The sequence below is a fragment of the Rhincodon typus genome, chromosome 14 (genome assembly GCF_021869965.1).
Source record: "Rhincodon typus isolate 14 chromosome 14, sRhiTyp1.1, whole genome shotgun sequence".
In the NCBI taxonomy this organism is placed as follows: Eukaryota; Metazoa; Chordata; class Chondrichthyes; order Orectolobiformes; family Rhincodontidae; genus Rhincodon; species Rhincodon typus.
Window position 1 is genome coordinate 35,010,799 of NC_063345.1, and position 20,138 is coordinate 35,030,936.

Genomic DNA, 20,138 nt, shown 5'->3' on the forward strand with positions numbered 1-20,138 from the left:
TTGTTCCTGATTTACAGCATCTGCAGTTTTTTCGGTTTTTGTTGCTGAGTAAATCAGTTGCTTTGTCCTTGTAGTGTTGAGATTCTTGAATGTCATTGGAAATGCACCTATTCAGGCTATTGGAGAGTATTCTTCACATTCCTGACATGTGACCTATCAATGATGGATTGGCTTTGGGGAATCAGGAGGTTAGTCGCTCACTTCAGAATTGCCAGCCTCTGACCTGCTCTTGTAACCACATTGTTTATAAAACTGATCCAGAAAAGTTTCTGATCAATGATAGGATGGTGATAGCAGAGGAGTCCGTACTGGTACTGGCTTTGAGTTTCAAAGGGAAATGGTTAGATTCATGCATGTTGGAAATGGTTATCATTTGACACATTGGTGGTACAAATGCAAATTACCAGTAATTACAAAGGAAAATAAGAGACAAGAACAAGAGTAAGCCATTTCACTGCTCAGGCCTCCCCACCAAGATCATGGCTGATCGGCCTCAGCTCTCAACTTCTCTTTCATGCCAGCTCATCATAGCCCTCAACACCCCAATATTCCAAAAATCTATCTGCCTCCTCTTGAGATACTTTCAGTGATCTAGCTTTCACAACTCTCTGGAGTAGAGAATTCCAGGTATTTAATACCTTCTGGGGGAAGAACTTCCTCCATATCTCAGTTTTATTCTGTAACTATGTCCCCAGTTGGAGAAACCCACATTAATGGAAATATCTTCTCAACATCTACCCTGTAGGGTTCTCTCAGATGTATGTTTCAACAAGACTATCCTTCATTCTTCTAAACACTAATAAATAAAGGACAAACATGTTTAGCCATTCTTGATAAGTCAACACCTTCATTCCAGGAATCAACCAAGTGAATCTCTTTAAAGCCCCCAATACATCCTTTCCTTAATATGAGGACCAAAACTATACACCATGAAGACAGATACAAAAATTAGTCTAACTTACCTGCATTTCCCTGTACCTCATTATTAATTCCACAATTGCATCCTCGGAGGGTCCCAAACTTACTTTAGTTGCTCCTTTTCTTTTTAATTACCGCATTTAAGTCAATGCTGTCTGTTTTTATATCTCTTGCCAATTTACTTTCATAATCAACTTTCTCTCTATTCGTTTTAACAGTTATCCACTTAGAAAAAAATCTTATTAGAAAATATTTGCAATTTTCTTTTGGATGGGAGAAATTATTACGAGCACATCTTTGATCATCTTCAACCAGTATCTTAGAATGGATTATGTTCATTTGATCATGTGGGTGGATTTTAGTTAACATTTTTTTCCATAAGATGGCTCCTCTAGTACTGCATTGAAGCATCAATCAGGATTACGATATACCTTGAAACTGTAAACATATGATACAGATTTGACAGCATTACTTACTTAGCCACTCAGTAGCAGAGAAACAGGTTTCCATACTTTGACTCCCTACTCTGACAATGACTTAGGCCTAGCTGAACTGACAGATTAAATCATGTCAGTCAGAGCCGTGAAATTCATGAAAGAATCCATACTTGCTGTTCATTGGAAACAGTAGAGGAAAATTTTTAAAAATTGTGTTGGGCACAATTGTCGGATATGGTGAATGCTGACTGAATTTATAAATGCACATTATTAGGTCAGGCTTCACTTTAACTCAGGTTAGAGATTAGAAAACTCTAGAGCTGATATATTCCTCAATTGACAGAGGTGAACTTGAATGTGCAATGGTGCTCTTAACCTCCTGTAGAGCCCACTCTAAGACAAGGATGAGTAGCTCCAATTAAATGTTTCATCAGCCATTTAGTATACATTATTTATTCCATTATTAGTGCATGTTATTTGCTATTTCTCTGTTCCAGAGCATTTGGGTTTTAAGCAAGGGGGTTGTTCCTTTTTACAGTTAACACCATTCTATGTACTACAACTTGCATTTTTAGAACCCTTTCAGAATTCTTGGCTGAGGCTAGGGAGTGGATATCCAGCAATCATACCTGAAGTTTCTGTCATTGTTCCTCTGTACCACCATTGCACCAAATCAAACCCCCTCAAAACATATTAAGATAGACCTCAACTTTTTCTTATTTTTCAGGCAGGTGTAAGGCACTGTGTTCTGGATGCAATTTGATTGGTCAAACTACCAGGCTTGAAGCAAAACACATTTTGTTTTTATATTTAGTTAAAATACAACTCTCAAAATAAATGCCAAAGTTGCATTTGCCTTCCTAACTACTGACTCAACCTGCAAGTTTACCTTGAGAGAATCCTGGACTAGAATTCCCAAGTCTCTTTGCACTTCAGACTTCTGAACCTTCTCCCCTTTAAGAAAACAGTCCATGCTTCTATTCTTCTTATCAAGATGCATGACCTCACACTTTACCACATTGTACTCCATCTGCTACTTCTTTGCCCACTCTCCTAACCTGTCCAAATCCTTTTGCAGCCTCCCCACCTCATCAATACTATCTGTCCCTCCACTTATCTTTGTATTGTCTGCAAACTTAGCCAGAATGCCTTCAGTTCCTTCATCTAGATCATTAATGTACAAAGTGAAAAGTTGTGGTCCCAACACTGACCCTTGTGGAATACCACTTGTCACCAGCTGACATCCTGAGAAAGACCCTTTTATCCCCACTCCCGGCTTTCTGCCAGACAGCAAATTTTCTATCCATGCTCGTACCTTGTCTCTAACACCATGGGCCCTTATCTTACTCAGCAGCCTCCTGTGCGGCACCTTGTCAACGGCCTTCTGGAAGTTCAGGTAGATAACATCCATTGGCTCTCCTTGGTCTAACCTGCTCATTACTTCCTCAAAGAATTCTAACAGATTTGTCAGGCATGACCTCCCCTTGATAAAGCCATGCTGACTTTACCCTATTTTACCAAGCACTTCCAAGTATTCAGAAGTCTCATCCTTCACAATAGACTCTAAAATCTTATCCACGACCAAGACTAGGCTAATCGGCCTGTAATTTTCTGTCTTTTGCTTTACTCCCTTTTTAAACAGGGGTGTCACGTTAGCAATTTTCTAGTCCTCTGGGACCATCCCTGACTCTAGCGATTCCTGAAAGATCACCACTAATGCCTCCACTCTCTCTTCAGCATCGTCCGAACTCCTATACGAAATGCACTGACCAATAAAGGCAAACGTACCAAATGCCTTCATCACTAAATAAAAACCAAAAGAACTGCAGATGCTGTAAGATGCCTTCTTCACTACCCTGTTTACCTGTGACTCCACTTTCAATAAACTGTGAACCTGCACTCCAAGGCCTCTTTGTTCAGTAACACTACTCAGGACCTTACCATTAAGTGTTTAAGTCCTGCCCTGATTTGCCCTACCAAAATGCAGCACCTCACATTTATCTAGATCAAAATCTACCTGCAATTCCTTGGCCCATCTGATCAAGATCTCGTTGTACTCTGAGATAATCTTCTTCATTGTCCACTCCAGCACCAATTTTGGTGTCATCTGCAAACTTGTTATCCATGCCTCCTATATTCACATCCAAATCATTTATATAAATGACAAAAAGCTTTGGACCCAGCACCGATCCTTGCAGCACACCACTGGTCACAGGCCTCTGATCCAAAAAGTAACCCTCCACCAGTCTGTCTCCTCCCTTCGAGCCAATTGTGTATCCAAATGGCTAGTTCTCCCGTATTCCATGTGATCTAATCTTGCCAACCAGTCTACCATGAGGAACATTGTTGAACGCCTTTCTGAAGTCCATATAGAAAACATCCACCACTCTGCCTTCAACAATCCTCTTTGTCACCTTCTTCAAAAAACTCAATCAAGTTAATGAGACACAACTTTCCACACCAAAGCCATCTTGACTATCCCTAATCAGTCCTTACCTTTCCAAATACAAGTAAATCCTGTCCCTTAGAATCCCCTCCAACACCGATGTCAGGCTTACTAGTCCATAGTTTCCTGGCTTTTCCTTACCATCTTTTTTAAGTAAAGGCACCACGTTAGCTAACCTTTGCCATCTCACCTATGGCTATCGATGATGCAAATGTCTCAGCAAGGGGCCCAGCAATCACTTCCCAAGCTTCCCACCAAGTTCTAGGGGACACCTGATCTGGTTCCGAGGTTTTATCCACCTTTATACATTTTAAGATGTCCAGCACCTCTTCCTCTGTAATATGGACACTTTTCAAGATATTGCTAATTATTTCCTCAAGTTTTCTAACAAGTTTGTCAGTGACTCATCAGTTATTCCGACAACAAATCTGTTTCATGAATTTTGACTTGAAAGCTCTAAAGGCACTTTGTTGCAGCAAACTGTAGAGATCATTTATGAAATTATCAATGGATTCTCCTGGAACATTATCATGATGCTGTCAATACCATTAAATAATCTGCATTTATCTTTCTTTGCTTGTCTGTTTGTTTGATGTTTTGTTCTCACATGTACCGAGACTTTTGGTCTCCCAAAAATCTGAGACCACAATGCTTGCATTATAAAATTGCAAGAAAAGATAAAATTCAGACATTTGCCCACAGATACCAGACTGTAACTTTCCACTTGCATTGGTATTTGCTAATGCCATGTTTTAATGAGACTTGAATACTACAAACCAATAACATCACAACAATATCACATTGATCAAAGATAATAAGTGTTTTTTTTCTTTAAATTCTCTGACAATTCCTTTCATTTTCTTTTGTTTCCTCCTCTTTTTAACTCATGCATCATTCTCCACTATCTTCCCTAATCAGCTGTTGTTCACTTCAATATTGACAGGTAATTATTATGACCATCATACACAAGCAGGTCCAATTCTGTCCTCAACCATTTTACAATTTACAACAAGTGTATGTGAACACAAACGTGGTGATTGACATAGTCATTGGTGTTGCTGAAGATCCAGGAAATGCCAGTCTTATACAAGGTCCAGCATTCACCAATAAATAGCAAAATAGGTGAGTGAAAAATAGCAGTCATCTGCTGTGGCTTAAATAGAATAACACTGCAGAGAGAATATGACTGCAGGAGGGGGAAAGTGATGACTGCTCTGTAACTTTGGAGGGAAAGAGGAAGAGAAGCCACAGGAATAATACAAGGACATGTCTTCTGAGGTAGTCAGGATGCATGCAGCCCTTTACCTATCTGTCAGAGAAGCCTGTGATGGATTCAACAACACAAAGTTCAAATAACCTGTGTGAAACCATACCACACAAAATTTCTGAACTTATATTGCCACCCCAAACACAAAAACGCAAATCATTCCTACTGTTAATAATTAGTTCATCTTCTCCTTTGCTCATCTTCTTTTCTAATCATCCTACTGTTGTCATGGCCAGTGGCCATTTGGTAAATGAGAGACAACAATGGAGATGACTAGATAATAAAGACTTGAAATAAATCTTATGATGCATTGCTATTTTCAAATGCATTAAGCCAATGAGATAGCCATGAATAACCACGTGAAGTGTCATTTCCTACTACCTGAATTAGAACTAAAATGGCCCAAAATTATCATTACAGATGACATATCTTAGTTAATGGTGACAGAAAGTCCACATTAATCATTGCTATTAACATGTGCCAGTGTTTTATCTAGTTGTGTAACCAGTTATTTAGAAAATCCCCCATCACTTCATTACTAATTGTTATGCATTCTATTGTCCTCTGAATGTTCGTTGGCTTCTCGTCCACAGTGCTCAGTGTGGCTAGTATTGGAGGGCCATCTCCAGTCCTCTGACTGTTCCTGGATTTCTGTGCTTTCTTCTAGAAGGGAGAATGACAGAGTTTGGAGGGACATTTATGGACAGCATCTATGAGGGGTGGGAATAAGATGTGGGCTCCTGTTATTGCTAGTTGCTCAGATGAGAATGTGAGGATCAAGCCAATGGGGAATGAGCAGAGAGGCAGGACGTATTGGTCTGCAGCACTGTGCAAAAGACTGTCAAAGTGAGCAGATTTTAACTTGAAGATTGCATGTACCTCAGCTTTTTGGCCCTAATGAGGTCAATGAATATGTACGACATTGCATCCAGGTGTAAAGCATCACAATTCTGCTGCTCACTTCATCAGTTACTTCCAATCAAGTCTGTTTGATCTTTTCATTCTATCCATAGGGGCCCTCTTGGCCCACAGTTTGTCCTGCAACAATCAGGGAATTAGAGGTGAGAGACAAACTTCTTACCTTATGCTTTCATCCCTTCTGTTTGCTTCAGCTTTCCTCAGTGGGAGACCTGCAATGGAGTCTTTCTCACACCTGTTGGACACAGTCCGACGTTCAAAGGTATTTTCTTTAAAAATAAGCATGCCACTGGCTAATATGAACATTATGCTGGTGATCTTTGCAATATGCAAATTAACAGACCCAGGAATAATGTGACCAAAGTCCCTAGGCTAAATTTCAGCAATAAGTTTGATTAGGAATTCAGGAGTTTCTCAGTGTACAAGAAACAAACAAAAGTTCTACCAGCGTATTTCTTATCTATCCTGTGGGGTAGGAAAGCAAAGTATACATCAAGTCAAATAACGTTTGCACACTTTCTAACAATTTTCCCTGATAGAATGTACCAGGCATATGCTGACAAAAGGACTTTTAGTGCGAACAAAGAGAAAATGAAGAGTCTTCTTCAGTTCTGAAGAGTCATATCAGACTCAAAATGTTCGCTCTGTTTCTCTCTCCACAGATGCTGCCAGACCTGCTGAGTTTCTCCAGCATTTTGTTTTTATATTAGATTTCCAGCATGTGCAATATTTTGTTTTTATCTCAGAATCATCAGTCCTTTACTTGAGGGACATTGATAAGTTGTAGTACTGTCTGACTTTCTAGTTTATGGCATGAATAGCAAACAGATGCAATTGGAGAGAAATATTCTGCTAAAGCTATATTTAGGTCTGTGCTATTGAAAGGCTGAAGCTAAATCAAACTGACCATTGATGCAACGGTGCTTGAGCCTCTTCAACTTGATTAAATTCTCATATTTTACTCTCTTGTACCTTTTACTCTTTATTTCATGCCATATTAGATTACATTTTTTAATGAGATGTCTGTTCTGTTTGATATCTCCAAGCAAGGCCATAAGCTCTGCTAGCTACCACTTTTGCAGGCTGAATCCTGTCTTGTTAAGTTTGTTTATCACACTGTTATTAGCTTATGGTTGACTGGCAAATTCAAGGAAATAAAATGAAAAGTACCAAAGAAGTGTAAACAGTGACATTACATTATTATACCCAAAGGCTGACTTTTTTTTTTAATTCAAGTTGAGATCTTAACATGCCACATGCAAGTTCATCTTTTCTAGTACAGGCATGTTCCCCTTGACCTGACAACTATAGCTCAGTACAAAAGGATGGGGATGGCATGGGTAACTGATTCAATGTGAGATGTGATGCATCAATAAAAAGCAAGCTAGCCTGAAGTCAAAGCATTTGTCTGTGAAATGGGACAACATGAGATAGTCGACAAGGGAGGGTTCAGCTAGAGTCCAAGGAAAAAAGTTTAAACAGATTGATGAACAAAAGCTGCATTTTCCTTCAGCTGAAACAAAGGTCAGCTGATTATGAATAGAACTTCACTACGGGCAAAAACTACGACATCATCAACAAAGATGCCACATAGAATCAAATTTACCATTTGTTGAAAATTGAGACGAATGCCTTTTACGTAATTATTCCAATTCACCAGCACAATAGTAGAAGTAATCAGTTTTGAAACATGGAAGTTCATCGTTACTGGGTCCAAGAAAAAAAAACAAAAGTACACCAGTAATAATAATTTTATAATTCTGTAGCAACAAAAAAAAGACATTTAACCAGTGGGAGTATGAAACATCTTATACTTCAGGTAGAGAAAATGTCTTTTTTTAAAATGAGATGACTATTGCATTTCAAACCCTGTTAACCTATTTTGCTTTATGTGTTTATGAATTTCTTTATTGAGAAATACAAGAACATTTTGCTTTGAAAAGTAGACTCAAAGGCCTTTCAGGCAGAATTTATTTCACAGGGACTGAAACCTGAGCATCTGGTGATATCAAGACTTAGCAAAGAGTACAGAAAAAGGTGCAAAAATCAAAATTGCAATGTTATATGTTATTGTGAAAGGTGACAGATAAGAGGAAGTGAGGTGATGAATAAAACTTTTTTTTCAGCCAGGAGGAATTTGACGACATAATTGAGGATGTAACAGGAGGCGATGGACAGAGAAGAAGAAACAAAAAGACCTGCACAACATTAGCTCACAAAACATAAGGAATGAACATTTCCAAAAATAAACAAACAATCTATCTCCCATCCCATCTCCCATGTATTAACAATCCGAGGTTACTACTGACCAGGAACTGAAGTGGATGAGCCATATAAATATTGTGGCTGCAGGTCAGAAATTATGAGTTCTATGGTGAGTAACTCCTCCTATTACCCCACTGCCTGTCCGCGATCTACTGCACAGTTCTAGGTGACACACTTCAGGAAGGATGTGAACACACCGGAAACCATACAAAAGAGATTTATGAGAATGATTCCAGAGATGAAAAACTTCAGTCATGAGGATATATTAGTCAGGACGGTTTTCCTTGCAGAGGAAAATGTTAAGAGGAGATTTACGAGAAGGTTTCAAAATCATGAGGGATCTGGACAGACTAAGCAGGGAGAAACTTTTTCCACTCAAAAAGATTTGGAATAACAGGGCACAAATTAGAGAATTTGCAAAAGAACCAAATGCAACATGAGAGAAAACATTTTCACATAATTCATTCAAGTCACGAATACACTACCTGGAAGTGTGGTGGACACAGGTTCAATTGTGGCGTTGAAGAGGGCATTAGAGGATTATTTGAATAGAAACAATGTGCAGAGTTACTGGGAATAGGCAGAGGAATGTATCTAAATCATAATGCTTATTTGGAGAGCCGAAGCTGAACTGATCATTGACTTCTGGAAGAAAGGAGGAGGACATGCTCCTATCTACATCAACTGAGCTGAGGTTCAGAGGATGGAGAGCGTCAAGTTCCTAGGAGTAACAATAACTGACATTCTGTCCTGGGCCTCCCACGTAGATGTGACAGTCAAGAAGGCACAATAACACCTCTTCTTCCTCAGGTGGCTTGGGAAATTAGGCATGTCCATAAGGACCTTCACCAACTTTTACAGATGCACCAACAGAAAGCATTCTGTCCAAGTGCATAATGGCCTGGTATGGCAACTGCTCTGCCCAGGACCGTAAGAAACTACAGAAAGCTGTGTGCACAGCCCAGACCATCACAGAAGTCAACCTCCCATCCATGAACTCCATTTACACTTCTCATTGCCGTGAAAAGGCTGCCAACATCATCAAAGACACCTCCTACCTTGATAATACTTTCTTCTAAACTCTTCTGTCAGGTGGAAGATACAGACGTTTGAACACACGCACCAACAGGTTCAAGAATAGCTTCTTCCTTGCTGTTAATAGACTGCTTAATGGACCTCTCTAACTCCAAATAATGTTGATCTTGCTAATGTTGATCTTGCTTTGTGCACCTCCTGTGCAACTGTAATCATTTATGCCTGGCTCTGTCTAAGCACCCTATGACCTGTAGGTCCTTGTCTGCTATGTTCTGCTTGTACCGCTTGCAAAACAAAGCTTTTCACTGTGCCTACGTACATGTGACTACAATAAATCAAATCAAATCAAATCAAGCAGACATGCTGGGTTGAATTGTCTCTTCTGCATCTTAACAATTCTATGATTCCGTGATTCAAGGCATAAATCAAGAATATAATGGAATACTGCCCACTTGCCTGGATGAGTGCAGCTTCAACCACACTCAAGTAGCTCAATGCCATCCAAGACAAAGCTGCCCACTTGGTTAGCACCCCATTCAGCACCTTCATTATTCACTTCCACTTGCTGCACGATATCAGCAGTTTATACAATTCACAAGAGAACTGCAGCACCTCACCCATGATCTTCCAAATAACACCTTCCAAACCTGGAACCTTTACCACCTAGAAGGACAAAGGCAGCAAATGATGGACGACTATCACCTGTAAGTTCATTTCCAAGTCACACACCATTGAACTGTATGAATGTTTCTTTTCTGTTGCTGAGTTAAAATGCTGGAACTTGCATCCTGACAGCACTGTGCATGTTTGTACTTCCCAAGGACTGCAGCAGTTCAAGAAAGCAGCTTAGTATCATTTTCTCTCAGGCAATTGGGAATGGGCAATAAGGACTGTCTTAGCCAGTGACTCCCAAATTGTGAAAAAAAACTTTATAAAAGTGTCAGAGAACTTGGGAGAAACATTTTAATGGTGCAAATTGCCTATGGCCAATTTAGTTGGCCTAAAATAACTTCTATACTCTTTATATAGCAGTAATACACTAAAATGGTGAAGAAATTCATCCTAATATCTGTATAATTTTTCAAATATCTTAAATTGTTGGTGAAAAGCTATTTTTCTTATGATTGCAACCTGATCATTGTTAGGTTCAAATATACACACTGCTCATAAAACTGTCTGCCATGCATTCATGTGGAAGGGATGAAATCGGACAACAGAGAAGTACTAATAAAGCAACATGAAATTGACCTCATCAGCATTAATTAGATCTGCTTGTGTCAATCAGTGAGACTTCTTAGCTTGCCAATGACTTAATTGATACATTAAATAGAATCTACAATCCTCTCAATAATTATTGTGAAAATATTATGCTGAATTTTTTTGCTTTATTAATGTTTTCACTGGTGGGAACCAGGTTTAAACGGAGTCCAACAAATTCTTCAGAGTGTCCTTTTTTTAAATCAAATTACTATTCGAATCAACCTGTTCAGAGATGTTATTACGCACCTCTAGAGCAGGTGTGACTTAAAACTGGGCCTCCCAGTTCAGGGTTAAGGTTAAGGACACTACCACTGCATCACAAGAGACCCCCAGTGTTTCTATATCATGTAATTACACAATGAGGTGAAGGTGTGTTATGTGAAACTATATTTGACGATGAGCTTGATGCCACAACACACAACTCATTAATTTGGTACCTGTTGCACAGCAAACATGCAATATAACTTTAAGTGACATGCTCATGACATCATTGCTTTATCATGACGTGTGACATAATGGTATAAAACTTGCAGTCTTCACCTTACAGAGCTATGTCCTCTTGCAGCATGAAATGCTGAGGGAAGGTGCTACTGTATATTTGAATTGCTTAGCATAAGTCCAGACATACAAATGCTTGTGATTACACTGTGTGTATTAGATACTGCATGCTATAATAAAAAGCTCATTGAATTCTTCAGTACTATGTGACCTACATATCATTCTTCTGTTACAAGACCTAAGATAAATATCACAGCATGATAGTGGTAGGTCATCAATGTATCATGTCATAACATCACATTAGTACTGGTCAGTCAATCTGAATAAAATTTTGGATCCTGGGGAGACAGTTAACCTAGTTGTATAATCGCTAGATTATTAATCCAGAGATCCAGGTAATGTTCTGGGGATGCCGGTTAAATACAACCTAAGGCAGATGGCAAAGTTTAAATTCAACAAAAATGTGGAATTAAGAATCTAATGATGACCATGAAACCATTGCCAGTTGTTAGGAAAACCCCAGTCGGTTCATTAATATCCTTTAAGGAAACTGCCAATCTTATCTGATCTAGTCTAATTGTGACTACATACCCACAGCAATGTGATTGACTCTTAACTGTCCTCTGGGCAATTAGGGATGGGCAATAAATGCTGGCCTAGCCAACGACACCCCATTCCTGTGAATGAATAAGAAAAAGGTTGAGAGGGAAGAAGGGATGTGACTTAAAATATCACACACTCCTCCCATGCAAGGCTATTGTACACTATCAAGAAGAGGCCAAATAAAACTGCACTACACCTATAATCCACCTAATGTTGCATTATCCATTCCTGAGCCATGTATTTCCTTATTTTTATAAATGCATTAGGAATTTGATTATATCTGTCCTCAGATCGTATCAAATTGAGATTTACCTCTCTTAAAATACAACACTGGAGTTCTAACATCTTCGCATCCTACTTCTGCCCTCAACTCAAGCTTTCCACTCTAGGCTCTTGTTAAATAGGTTGATTATTGCTGTAGGCGGCACATACGACAACATGTTGCAATTGGTTATACTTTGTTAAGTTCATAACTATTCTTTACTGAACTACATATCTGCACAGGAATAATGTCAAATTTTACAGAAAGGTTATATTGCCCCAGGTGTCACATGAAATTAACTACACGCAAATCAAATCACATGCTCCTCTTTAGAATACTGTAATGTCTTCAATAAGAAAAAGGTGTGATTACGACTGCTTCATAAAGCATGTGAATTTCCTACTATCGGGCAGTTTGCACAATTCTTCTTTTAAAGTGCACCATTTCATAAGGTGAAAATCAGTTGATGATCAGAGATTAAAGTTATCCTCTGCACCAATTCACTTCTCTGCTACCCTTACTGAGCATGGATAAAGCTCACAGCATGGTAATTATATCCCACTATATCCTACAAACAGCCTTATATCTTTGATAGATGGAAAAGCTGAAGCTCTTCATATACAATCCAACCAAGGTGTCTTGAACTGTTACATTTTGCTGGCTACTAATAAATTTTGCTAATAATAAATAACACCTGATTGATGCCTCAGATGAGGAAAAGGAAGGTGAAGAATTTTCACTGTTTTTACATGTGCTTACCTGGTAGTCTATATCTTTAATAGTTATCTCTCAGTTATGGCAGAAAATGAAGAACATACTTTAATATTAGGTGTGACAAAGTCTTTGTGCAGAGGGCACAGTGTAGTCTTTATCAATCTTACAGTGTGAAGTCACTCCTCGGGAGTAGATACTGACAATCAGTGCAGAAAATTATCTTTTAATGAGTTTAATGCAATGGTAACTCCTCAAGAGAATAATTAATCACAGAACAAGCTAAAGGTGCCTGAATCAGCCTCTGCATAGATGGTGGGAAACCAGCAAATCTAGCAACAAGGTAGGAGTGGACCATTATTCAATGTGCTCCACAACGACCTTTTCTCTGCAACCTTGCTATAGCTAATTATCAAATAAGTTAATAGCAATGATAACCAATAAGCTATTTTCTGTCTAATCAAATATTATTGTTCTTTAAAGAAAGTGGGGGATTACTGGATACAATACAATCTATTTTAATTGTTCTACTTTTGTTTCTACAAATTGTTATAAAAATACAAATAGGGTATTCATGTAGCTATTACAGTGAGCTCCAAGGTGACCTAACTGAAATATTGAATATTACGATGAATATTGCTGCTTAACAGGGATAGCAGGGATTTCAACTGGTCTACAGACACTGACACAGATTTCCAAAGTTGATTCAAGCAAATTACATAAAAATAGTTGAAACTGGCAGTAAGAAGTGATGTAATTCAGAAAAAAAGAGAGTTAATATAAGAGATGGTAAGTTTATCGACACATAGAATCATACAGCATAGAAATATGGCCCACAATGTGTACATCAAACACAAATACCAAACTACACTAATCCCATTAAACTGCACTGGGTCCATAGCCACTACTCCCCAGCATTTAAGTACTTGTCCAGATGCTTTTGAAATTTGCAAGAGTACAAGCCTCACACCCTCTCAAGCAGTGCATTCCATATTTCTTCCCCCCTCTGGGTAAAAAAAAATTCCTCAGATCTCCTCTAAACCATTTACTCCCCACAATAATCTTGTGCCCTCTGGTCTTAGACGCATCAACCATGGTGAAAAGATTCTCATGATCGACCGTATCTATGCCTCGCATAATTTTGTATACCTCATATGAATACACCCCTCAGTGTCCTCTGCTCCAAGGCAAAACAAACCCAGCCAGTCTCTCCTCATAACTGAGACTTTCCATCCCAGGCAACATCTTGGTGAATCTCCTCTGCACCCTCTCCAGTACAATCACATCCTTCCAATAGCATGGCGACCAGAACTGCACACAGTATTCCCTCTGTGGCCTAACCAATGCTGTATAAAGTTGCATTAAGACTTCCTTGCTCCTATATCCTAAACCCTGGCTAATGAAGGCAAGCATCCCATATGCCTTCTTCACCACCCTGTCTACCTGTGCTGACATGTTCAGTGATCTATGGACTTGTACACCAATGCCCGTTTTGTTCCTCAGTATTCCCTAGGGATCTACCATTCATTGCAAAATCCTTCCCTTATTAGGCCTCCAAAAATGCATCAACTCACACTTATGAGAATTAAATTCCATCAGCCATTGCTCTGCCCAATTTACCAGCTGATCAATAACAGGCTATAGCCAAATACCATCCTCCTCACTACCAACACCTCCAATTTTCATGTCATCTGCAAAATTACTAATTATACCTTCCACATTTACATCCAAGTTGTTAATGTAAACAACAGACAGCAAGGTCAAGCATCAATCCATGTGGTACACCATTGGACACAAGCTTCCAATCACAAAGACAACCCTCCATTTTCATCGCTTGCCTCCTATTTGCAGGGTAATTTTGGATCCAGTTTGTCAACTTGCCTTGGATCCTACAGGCTGTTACCTTTTGGATGAGCCTTCCATGTGGCCTAACTAATACTCTAAACTACAATAAAAAGTAGTTTTGTTGTCCTTTAGTCTCGAGTTTGATCCAGGATAAAGCAGTTGCTAATTGACACTCAAATGGCACCATAACCTTTCACTGCCTCCACCTGGATGTACTTTATCTGTATTGTGTACCATTTACAAGATCACTAGGGCAATGCACTAAGACTTCTGCATGACCACCTTCCAAACAGAGGACCTCTACACACTAATGGAATGAAGGGCACATGGGAACATCACTCCCACCAAATTCTCCTCTAAGTCAGATAACATCCTGCTTTGGAATTGTTCATTCCTTCACCATCACCAGGTCAAAATCCCGCAATCTTCTACTAAACAGCACCGTGGGTGTATCTAAACCACACACACTACAGTGGTTTAAGAAGCCAACTCAACAGCACCGTCTCATAGATAATTAGGATATGACAATATATATCTGGCTTGCCATGCTCACATTCCATAAGCAAAAAAGACAAAGATTGTGCTATAAGTTAATTGAGGTCTTTGAAGTGGTCACCATAAATGCGTTAAAGGGGTAACTAAATAAATTCACCTAAAGCAAATGCATTTGTAGACACAGTAAAAAGAAAATGATGGCACTCACTTAACGTAGAATAATTTTTTTGTGTCTAATTGGCATTTCTTGTAAATGAAAACTTCTGGTTTTCTGTTTGATGACAATCCAGGAATCATGCATTAAGTCAAGTATGCAGTGTATTTAACAATGAATGGAGTCTTAAATTTGGTATCATATCAATTACCTGCCATTTGTAGCTGACCATAACCATGCCAATGCCATGTTTTAATCATTGACCATTTACTGATAGAGAGATAATATAAAAATTGTCACAATGCCACAGCTAGACCAGCAGGAATTTAATTTATCTATACACAGCATGACTGAAATTTGCCATCAGCTCCATTAGCCTTCCATTATAACCTGGGAGAAGCCTCAAAAATGATGGAACTGACCAGTTCCTTTGGGGTGTTGGTGGTCTCCTCAAAGTTGAGGCAGCATTATTGATGAAATGCTTGGAAATTTTCAGACCTAACGTGACAAATGACAGTTTGTCACACTTGTTTATATCAGTAAATTTATTTATACAGTGTGAAAAGCATCAGTTTATCGCAAAGGTAGCTGTCAGTGAATCCATTTGTACAAGGTGAGAAATGTCACCTCTCGTCTAACTAGATACTTTTGATTTATGTCAATTTTTTTAGATTCATTTCAGTTGAAGTTTCAGCTTCCATGGAATTGAATTTGAACTCTTATCTGCCAGAAAGAAATAGTGCAAATTACAGATTCTTGAGTCTTTTCTTGATGGAGGCCTGTGGCATTTCTCTAATGAACATTGTGCTAATGGATTATTGCATTGCAATTCTGAATAGTATTGTTGCCTTATTAGTAGCATTTCATCCCAAATGAATCATCCTTCCATTTAAGTAGCAATGGGTTTAGGGCACTCCTCCACGTTATCTGACTGTTTAATAAACTGTTTTTGAAAGGCAAAGGCACAATTTTGGATGAGTTTAAGTATTGGAGCATGACAATGGGTGTTGAAATTATAAAGTCTAGAGGTTAAAAATAAAGGAATTAATGTCAGCTTCAGCAGCAGATCAGCTGAGGCTGGGTGGAGCCAAGTTATGTTTTGGGTGGAAAGAAAGAGTCTCAGTAATGACATATATATCTGTTCGGAACTTAATCTCAATGTCAAATACATTACCAACCTTATGAGCAGTGGTTCAGCTACACATAGATGCCAGGGACAGAGATGGCATCACTGTCTAAAGAACAAAGCTCCTGGAAGAAAGTGAAGACGATGACTTTGGGGATCCTGGTATTTAATTAAGGAAAGTTTTGTTCAATTAGTACTAATTGGTAATTAAAAAATCCAACAATTGAGAGAGAAGTGATGGTCAGAGTTGGGTAGATGTGGAACATGGATTTGTGTTTTTGAAAGATGTCATTGACGAGCATTTGAGGAGTTGTGGAGAAGGATGGTGTTGTCAACTATGACAAAGGTTGCAGACAGATCAAGAGTGAAGGGATACTTTTACCATTGTATTTATGGAAGATTTAATTTGTTATTTTGATAGTTACCATTTCAGTTAGTGTGGCAGGGACAGAACTCTAACTGAAGAGATTTCAACATGAAACTCTGGGAAAAATTGGCATGATTTTAAGAGATTACAACGTGTTCAAGGAGTTTAGAGAGGAAAGGAGATGCTAATTTACAGAGATATGTGTCGTGTGCAATATGGTCGACTCCAGCTAACAGTTAGCCATATAAAACTGTCAGTTTATATGTCCATATAATACATTGTATGGGTATACATGTGTATAAAGTAGCAAATGTATACAACCCTGAGTGATTGATGTAAGTGAAATTGAGTTAGGATTTTTTTTTAACTTTCTCGAAGTAATTAAGTTTATTTCAACTTATGCAGTGATGATAAATATGTGAAGCTATCACAATGTATGTAAACAATAAACTGAAAAAACAAAAGTTAAAGATTGTAAACTTATGTATGTTCTTTTTGATAAGTAGTAAATTATCTAACTCAAATATATAAAAGATGTAACTTGTGTTGCTGATAATTTTTTTTGCAACTTGCTGCCTCATCAGCAATTTCCCTTTTCATACAGTCCTTAGACATGCTGTTGCCTCCCAAATCCTGCAATTCTATGCTTGAATTTCTCCAATCATGTTTCCGCCCTTCTACCACGTGAAAATAGTTATAAGAAGAGTCTCAATCAATCTTCAGTGACTGAGATATGACCATGGTACATTTTCCTTCCTTGACCTCTCTGCAGCCTTTAATACAGTCAACTACACAATCCTCTTCCAACAACCTTTCTACATTACCTAGTTCAGTAGGCAAACTCTTGAGAACAAACTGAGAATGTAAAAATTAATATAATTATGAAAAAAAAACAGAAAGTAGCAAAACATTCAAGAGAACTGGTTATGGGAATTTTAACTAGCTGAATCTCAGACTGAAGTATTACCTTTTGTAAAGGAGGGGAAAATGGACACATTATGCATTCTCTGGTCTCTCATCCTTCACTTTAAGTACACATCAGTGTGTTAGGAAGGATTGAATTACTCGGTATGATATCTCTTCCTTTCATCCCTGATGTAAAATGCCTTCCAGTGCCTCATTTTTAACTCAGTTTCAGGTCCCACTGTTCCCATGTGAAATTTATATCAGTTACAAGCAATTCTTCCAGCTGACTTGAAATCACTTTTTGTTTTCTTTCCTGAAGCACTGCCTGCTCTGATCCTATCAAAGTGCATCAGCATTATCATTGTCTCACTTTTCCAGCCTCCCTACAGCTTGATTCTATGAGGCTCTTAGTCTTCCAGCAATGGCTTAACATTGCCAGGTCTGCAAGGTCACTGTTGAGAGATGAAACATTAAATCACACTCAATGCGTCATTGCCAATCCATCACTGAATAGAAAGGTTTTGAAATACCACAAATAGCACAAATGCAAGTTGCATAGCACAAACATATTGGGCAGAATCTTCTGCTCTTGGAACATTTGCAGGTAGTACATCTTGGGCTCCTAAACTTACACAAGTCAGAGATGCATTGACTTATCCAGCAAACAATGAATTAAGAATATCAGATGAGTTCTCGAATCAGAGGGACTAGAGATCGTGGGCCACTCCAATGAAAACTAACAGTTCCCACTATGAGACCAGCAACAGCACTGCTGAAGGTCAGACTGAAGGAACGGCAGGAAGGGTATTGAGCCGCTATTAGCATCTCTGCAATTGATAGAAGGTTAGCTGAATACAGCCATCAGAAACACGCATCTTCACAACTTGTAGGGGAATTGGAGGTTGTGATGTTCTCATGTGCCTGCTGCCCATGTTATTCTAGATGACAGAGACTGTGAGTTTGGAGGATGCTGTTAAAAAAACCTTGGTAAATTGCTGCAGTGCATTTTTTACATGGAACACACTGCTGCCATCATACACCAGTATTGGAAGGAGTGAATATCTAAGCTGGTAGTAAAGTGCCAATGAAGTAAGCTGTTTTGTCTTTATAGTAGGCCTCTTCAGTACTGTTGGAGCTATATCCATCCAAGCTAGTGGAGAGTAAATCATCACAATGAAAAGACTGCATAATTTTATTTTCACTCTTTATTTGATTGTGGGCCAAATTGGGAAAAGAGCTGTTTTACAACAAAGGACTAACGAAAGACTTGCTGTACTTCCATAAGTTATTGAAACTCATTGTGAATGGTGTTTATACTGTTGCTTTGCAAACTGTTGGGTAAGATGTAAATAGATGACATGGCTCCAGGGGCATGTGTACAGTAAGATTCTGCCACAACAAATAATTGATTCGATTGTGAAATTATGACCATTCATGGATGCCAAAGATCACCAGCCTGAAGAAAGCTTACTGATTGGTTTCTGGGTAGCCGAACAGCTAATGGGTATGAAAAATACAGTGAGAGTCCTTAGACCTCTCAAAGGGGACGTGGCGTCCTTCTCTCTCCGGTTAAAATAACCATAGCTAAAGAAAACCAGTTGTTTTCTCCCCCATCAGCTGCTGTGAACTATTACTTTTAACTAATAAGTCAGATTTTATAATTCATGAACCAGTTGCTCTGTGAAGAAATTAAAGAACCTGAAGGTAAATCTCAGAGAAATGAAGGACTTGCGGAACAAAAGGAATCCCTACATCGAATCCTGATGACTGGTAGCATTGTAGGATGGAGGTAGGTAGGTAAGTAAGTCCCAATTCAACACTCGTTATTTTTGAGACTTAAAATTAACTTATAACTGTCCCAGTACATGACAAGTACAGAGCTTCCTGCTTCACTCAGCCTTCCTATAATCATTAGATGTTCAAATGTAAAATTGTTGTTAACCAACCATCATACTGAATTAATATATCTTCTCTCCAACTGTTTTCCACCTTGGTGGTGTCATGCACTTTAAGCCTCAGTTCTTTACCTAGGTCTCTAAAATAAATAAATGAATAAGTTGCACATGTCAAACTTGCTGGGAGCTAAAATTCAGATATGGTGAAAGTCATCTGCAGGATTTCATGGTGATTTGTGAAGATCGGTATTCTGTCTGCCGCAGGCAGGCTGAGAATCGGACACACATGTTATTTTAAAGCTGAGAATCCGAGGAAATATTAGGACACTTATCTTCATTCTTTTCCACCATTAAGTTATCCATATTAATAATTACATCTTTCATTAGCAGTCAGCCTTGTTATTGTAAATGATGCAGAAAGGACAGGCAGCAAAGTTTCCGTCACCACTGACAATTCAGTATTCCTCTGAAGTGCCAATGCACGTCATGTGTTTAACCCTATAGTTGGTTTAAACCGCTAATTGTTTGACTCGGTGGTGAGTTCCAAGCCCACATTCAACATTGATTCCTACATAGTGCAATGGTTCCCAGCCTGTTCAGGATTAAGGCACAATTCATTGAGACAAACAATACCAATGCACAGAGACAGTAGGAACTGCAGATGCTGGAGTATCTGAGATAACAAGGTGTAGAGCTGGATGAACACAGCAGGCCAAGCAGCATCAGAGGA